Here is a 6,697-nt window from a genome sequence, read left to right on the forward strand (position 1 = left end):
GTCAAGGCGACAGAAGGTCGGGCCGGCTGCTCGGATTGGATGAACCCGACACTCCTCCCGGGGCAGTAAGCGTGGCTCTGACCCCAAGTTCTGGAAACTCGCGCGTCCAGACACCTCAAACCCCTTTATTCCTTCAGCCTTTCTCTATGAGCCCTTTGATTCCTCGACCTTGAGGGCACACCCAGCCAGATTCTGGCTGCCCCCCTCGGCAACTTTCTGCCCATCAACCTCCAGCTGCACTAGCTTGACCTAAGGACCCTGAGTAGGAAAAGTTGTCAGTTATTGGTAAATACAATGGTGCTAAGTTTTCTTACTTGGTCCCTCACTAGGTCACCCAGTCAGTCGGTCTGTTGGCAGCGCGACCACTACTGCTTTCTTCATCACTCTAATTCTTAGGCACCAACTCTATGCCAGGCCTCTCCTCAACACCTGCTATGGCCTCCTGACCAGTCTACTAGTGTCCACTCTTGCCTTATTGGTTACAATTCATTCTCTGCCCTGCTGCCAAAGAGTTCTTTAAAAACACAAACCCCGGCCTCCCTCGTGGCACAAAGGGTTAAGATGCAACCTATGAAGCTATCTGCAGCCACTGCAGTAGGAGTTAGATCCCCAGCCCAGGCCCACCAGGGAGCTAACCACATGGCGAAACAGACCTCTCCTGACTCACCAGCTGCTCCCCTCAGCAGTGTATTTCAGTTGATCTGCCTGTTCTGTTCCCTACTCTGTCTCTGGTGAATACTCTCACCCCCCAACTCCTACACCTCTGGCCCATACCCCAGTTCTTTGAATAAAATAAATTAAATCTTAAAAAAAAAAAAAAACCCAGCACCACAAACCCTACAGTGTCTCTCCTCTGCATATAACCTGATCTGGCAACTTATTAGCTATTGCCTCTCCTATGGATTCCCTGTTCTGTGCCTCACTTTCCCACTGCCCAGGGATTTATATACCAATCATACCATAGCTGATTAGAGACCATTTTAAAAATTATTGTTATTTGTAACAGCAATGATATAGGAGTAGATCTAACAAAATATATGCAAGACATTTCTTTACATTCTTATTAAGCATATATTCTATGCCATGACATAGTCTCAATTTTGAACACACAGCAGTGGCCAAAACCAACAATCATCTGCTCTTGTGGAGTTTATATTCTCAAGAGAAATTACAAAGTATTATTGAAGGACATTAAAGAAGGCCTGAATAAAGGGAGGGATATACCATGTTCGTGGATGGGAAGACCCACTAACATAAAGATGCTATTTCCCCAAATTCAATCATAATGTTTAATAGACCTTGTCAAATAAAAAAAAAGTATTTGTGTTGAGAAAGAAGACATTTCTCTGCCTATCAAGTTCCATTATGATTCAGAGAGAATCAAATATCAATGGAATTACAGTGGGATCCTAGGAACAGACACAGGTCTGTGTGTGTGTGTGTGCGCGTGGTAGTGGTATGAACTTGATATACAATAGAGATGGCATCCTATATCAGTGGGAAAAGCATGAAGGACTCAGTGAATGGTACTGAGAAACTGGCTTTCCTTATGAGGGAAAAAATAGATGCCTAATTCAAGTGGATTAAAGAATAAATATGACAAATATTTCAAACTATCAAAAGTAAATGTATGTTTGTAGTTTCGGGACTAGGAAGGGTTTCTTAGATAAATAAAAATAAAGCACAGTTCATACAGGAAAGAAATTGATCTATGACTCTCAAATTTAAACTCACATAGCAAAAGACATTGTAAATTTGATTAAAAGACAAGCTACAGACAAGGAGAAAAACCTGCAACACGTATAACAAAAGACTAGTACTGAAAAAACTCCTACAAACCATTAAGACAATAACTTCCGCAAAATAAAAGAAGAAGAATGAGCAAAGAATATGAAAACAAAACTTTAAGCCAAGAGGGAACCTGTAATAGCCAATAAGCAAACTGAGGTATGCAAATCAAAACAATTATAAGATATGATTTTAAATACATTACTTAGACAAAAATAGAAAACATACATCACTGCCAAGTATTGTGAGGATGTTGGGAAACAGGAAGCTTATAGGCTTTTGGGACACACATATTCGGAAGGCATTTTGGCAACATCTCATAAAGTTGAAAATGCATACTTCTTATAACCCATCAGTTCCATTACTGGACATATATCCTATAGGCTCCCTAAATGCAGCTGCACAACCCAGGGACTACCTTCCATTTTGCTACTAACATGCCAAGTGACAAACTTGACTAAAGAAATTTATACATATGACATCTGTGCATAAGTCATATGTATAAGTCATGCTTTTTGCAATTCTTTTTAATGGTGAAAATATTAGAAACAATCTAAATGTCCATTAGTAGGGGAAATAGATGAATAAAGTGAGATATGTTCTAATAATAAAATACTATATAGTGATAAAAAAGAACAATCCAGATCTAAATTAACATGAAAATATCCCCAAACCTATTGTTAGGTGAAAAAAAGAAGGTTGTAGAAAGATAAATATCTTTAAAGGTTAGAATTTGTGTAAATTATAGACACACAGACAAAAGTATATCCTATATACTTATCAGCATAGAGGTAATAAATGTTTACAATTATGGACTGGAAAGGGACACATCAAATTCATGATAGTGGTTGCCTCTGTGGAGAGAGTGTAGAAAGAGAGGAACGGAGAGGGCACTTCAACAATTTCAAGCTTACTTGGAATTTTTTTTTTTATATCACGGTTGAAGCAAATAGGTCAAAGTGTTTGTTTTTTATTTTTGTTTTTTTTTCCTAAGTGATAAACACACAAACCATAGCAATAAAAAAAAAATATCATTACTATGTTAGAAATAGTTTAGGGTGCTTTGGGGATGCACAACAGTGGGGTCTAACCAACTCTAACTGGGGTTGGCAAAGACTTCCAGGAAGAAATGGGAGTTAACCCAGTAAAGGGGATAAGAAGAACTTTCTAGGAGGAGGGAATGGCATGTGCAAAATTGGATGTCAGTGAGGTGTGTTTGAGGAAGTGAGTGCAGACGAGGAACTAAGAGAGATGAGGCCACCAAATATGTATGTTTTCCTTCCTTTTTTTTTTTTTTTTTTTTTTTGATTTTTTACAAATGTGGAGACAGAGCCCTAGCAAGGGGAGCAGAACCCAGACCTGCTAACTCCATGTCAATTGTTCCATGAAAATACTAGTGACGATGGTGATAATGATGACAGATCGTGCACGTCTCTGTACCAGGAACTTTAAATACATTCTCACTCAATTTCACTACAGACCTATGGGGCTTTTTTCCTTCCTATTTTATAGATGATGAAACCAAGACCCATTGAAGTTAAGAAATAGGCCCAAGATCACAGTGGCAGAAGCCAAATCCCACAGACCTCATTTGCTATGCTAAACAGGTTGGGTTTTTTCCTAAGAGTGTTGATGAGTTTATTAGGTTCTTATTGCTTTGTAGTTATCACAAATGGAGTGACATAAAACAACACAGATCGATTAGCTTATACTTCTTGAGATCAGAAGTCTGAAATAGGTCTCACTAGGCTAAAATTAAGGGGCTAAGTTCATTCTGGAGGTGCCAGAAGCCTCCTTGTTTTTCTACCTGCGTTCCTTGTCTCATGGGACCCCTCCAGGTTCAAAGTCAGCAATTGTACCACTGCATCTCTGCTCTGGCATCACCTCCCCTCTGACTCTTTCTCTTGCTTCCCTCTTTCACTTAAAAGGACCCTGTTAATTACATTGAACCCACCCGAACAATCCAGGATAATCTCCCCAAATCACCGTCAGCAGATCAGCAACCTCAGTTCCATCTGCAGTTTTAATTCTCCCTTCTCTTTAACATAACATATACACAATTTCCAGGATTTAGAGTGTGGGCATTTTGGAGGTGACCATTATTTTGCCTACCACAGTGAATTATTGAAGGGTTTTAAGCAAGGGGAATGACGAGGTGTTTTAGTTTACTGATTTTTGACACAAGGATTTGATTACGTTCACAGTGCTATGAGTCAGGAATTTAGGAAGGGCTTCCCTAGGCACTTCTGGTTCAGGTGATGGCTGGAACAGCAAGGGTGGAGGCTGGGCAGGCACCTCTTTGTATATATCCCCTCATCCTCCATGTGGTCTCTTGCAGGGGTGCTGTTTTGGGCTCCCTCATAACATGGCTTCCAGTGAGGCTGCCTGCTTACATGGCAAGTGGAGGCTACAAGAGCAGGAGGTCCAGTCAACAAGGAGGAAGCTGCTTCCTCTCTGACAGTCCAGCTGTGGTAGCCCTGTAGCATCCCTATGCTACAGTCTATTGGATATTTAATTTATATAAAAAATACCCATACTTATATTTTAACATCTTCATAATATTGGTTTTCTAAAACAGTCACTTCATGACATTTAAGGCAAATTCGACTTTGCAATAATTAACACTTTCAAAGGCTGAACAGCACATATTAAATGTGTAAAATCTAGCCACTATATTGCTTCTTTTTAGGGTTTTTATCATGGTAGAGTTCTTTTGCACATGTGATTTGATTATCCTCCCCACCACCACGACCACCAATAACCAAGTAGAAGTGAAAAGCTGTAATAACTGCTCCCGCATGGATGAAGAAACAGACCCGGGGGTCTGGCTGCCTTACCACGTTCACAGAGCTGCTGAGGCCAGGGCCATGAACATGAGCTAGGCTTCAGTCCCTTTGCCAGCATTTCTATATGCTACCCACTGGGTGGGGCATTCTGGGAAAGTCAAGTCACATGTCACCCCCAAGCCCACAACGTGGGACATGCTAGATCCCTCATTCTCCTCTTTAACCTTCTCTCTTACCCCCTCTCCTTGGCTCCCACCTCTGCAGTCCCTCTGGATCTTCCCAAGAGTCAAGCTTTCCCCACAGCCTTGCCTGTACTGTTGTTTTTGCTGGAAATGTGCTCTCCACTCTTTAAATAGCTGGATCCTTCTTATATGCCAGGCCATCTCAAATGTCACCTATTCAGAAAGATTCTTTCTCCCCCCTCTTCATTTCCTTTATAGAAAATGTGACCATTTGTAAATGCTGTGTCTATTTGCCTGTTTTGTTCCCCTCCCCGCAGAGACCTGACATTGTTATGTAGCTACAAGCCATTTGTGGCTACTGAGCATTTGATTTGTGGCTAGTCTGAAATGAGATGTGCTCTGAGTATAAAATATACACTGGATTCTTAAGGACATAATACAATTTTAAAAAAAGATGTAAAACGTGTCCTTAACTTTGCAATATTGACTACATATTGCCATGGTAATATTTTGGACCTTCGTAATAATATTTTGGACTTAACAACCTGTCCCTACTTTTCTAATGTGGCTACTGGAAAACTTCAAAGTATACACATGCTCACATTCTATTACTATTAGGCAGTGCGGGTCAGGCTGTTAGCCAGGGATGGCTGGGATCATCTGCTTACTTGTATGTCCCTAGAACCTACCACAGGGGAGGTGCTTAGTAAAACTTCGCAGAATAATTTGGTTTTTATGAGAACCCTGGGGCTCAGAGAGAGCTGAGAATTGGAGGAATCCCCCCGTAAGTGGTGAATCTGAGGAAGAAAAAACAGTTTTCTTTTTCACCAGTCACTGCTCCTCACTTGGGTCCTGTCCTGCTCTGTGCTGCCATTCCTGCCACTGTCATCCACTCCGATAGATGAAGGAGGGGGAGGCAATGGCTGGAAGAGCAAAGTCGGCTCAGCAGTTTCTATTTCAGTCCCACAGGGGGTGTCTGGTTTCAATTATTTTACATTCTTCAGCTTTGGTCCTAGTAGTCAGGAAGGGCCCCCCTGAATGCACGCACGGAGATACCCAGAAAGGGTAGCTGGGGCTCCAAGGAGACTTGCCCAGGGTCACACAGCAGGTCAGAGGTGAACAGGGTCATATAACTAGATCTCCCCACTGGTCTCCCAGGACAGGACCCTGCCTCTGACTATACTGTTGTAATCTCCTCTACTGCAAGGGCCCAGGTGACTCCCTTACCTCACCCTGTCTCCTCACATTTACCTCTGATTTCTTGGGGCTGCTAACTCAGGAACCTAGCAGAGCTGACCCAAATGGACCATCCTTGTAGGGGCCAAAGTGAATGGGAGGAAGGGATGGGAGGATGGATGGGTGGTGGGTGGATGGTTGGATGGGTGGGTGGGTGGGTGGGTGGATGGATGGATGGATGGTTGGATGGGTGGTGGGTGGATGGGTGGATGGGTGGATGGGTGGGTGGATGTGTAACAGGGTGGTCCCCAGGAAAGGGGGATGTTCCCTGCCCCACCCAAGGAAGGGTGGAGCTGAGCAGGGAGAGGAGAAGCTGCAGAAGAGACTGAGGAAGGAAGCAGGATGGAGCCAGGAAACCTGGAGGAAGCGCATGGAGCCTAGAGACACGTGAAGAAACTGCGCTTGTCCTTTGGTCGTGGACTGGGTGACACAGATGTGGGTGAGACCCGTGGGGAGGTGACAATGGCAGCCTTTATCTTGATGTTGATTTTGCTCTTTTCCTTCCGGGCTTGTCCGGTTGTTTGTGACCCTTTGCTGTGGGTCCCCACTGGAAGATGCTTTAGACTTGTGGCAGGCTGTGGGGCCTTGTTCTGGGCCGATCCCATATGGATGGACTTTTACCCACGAGAGGACGGGTAACTTTGGGTGCTTCATTTAGAAACTAGACTCTTTGCCTTTCCTGTATTGTTTCCTAGTTTTATTAAA

Source organism: Talpa occidentalis, unplaced genomic scaffold, assembly GCF_014898055.3.
Source record: "Talpa occidentalis isolate TD23 unplaced genomic scaffold, MPIMG_talOcc4v2.1 talOcc4.10, whole genome shotgun sequence".
In the NCBI taxonomy this organism is placed as follows: Eukaryota; Metazoa; Chordata; class Mammalia; order Eulipotyphla; family Talpidae; genus Talpa; species Talpa occidentalis.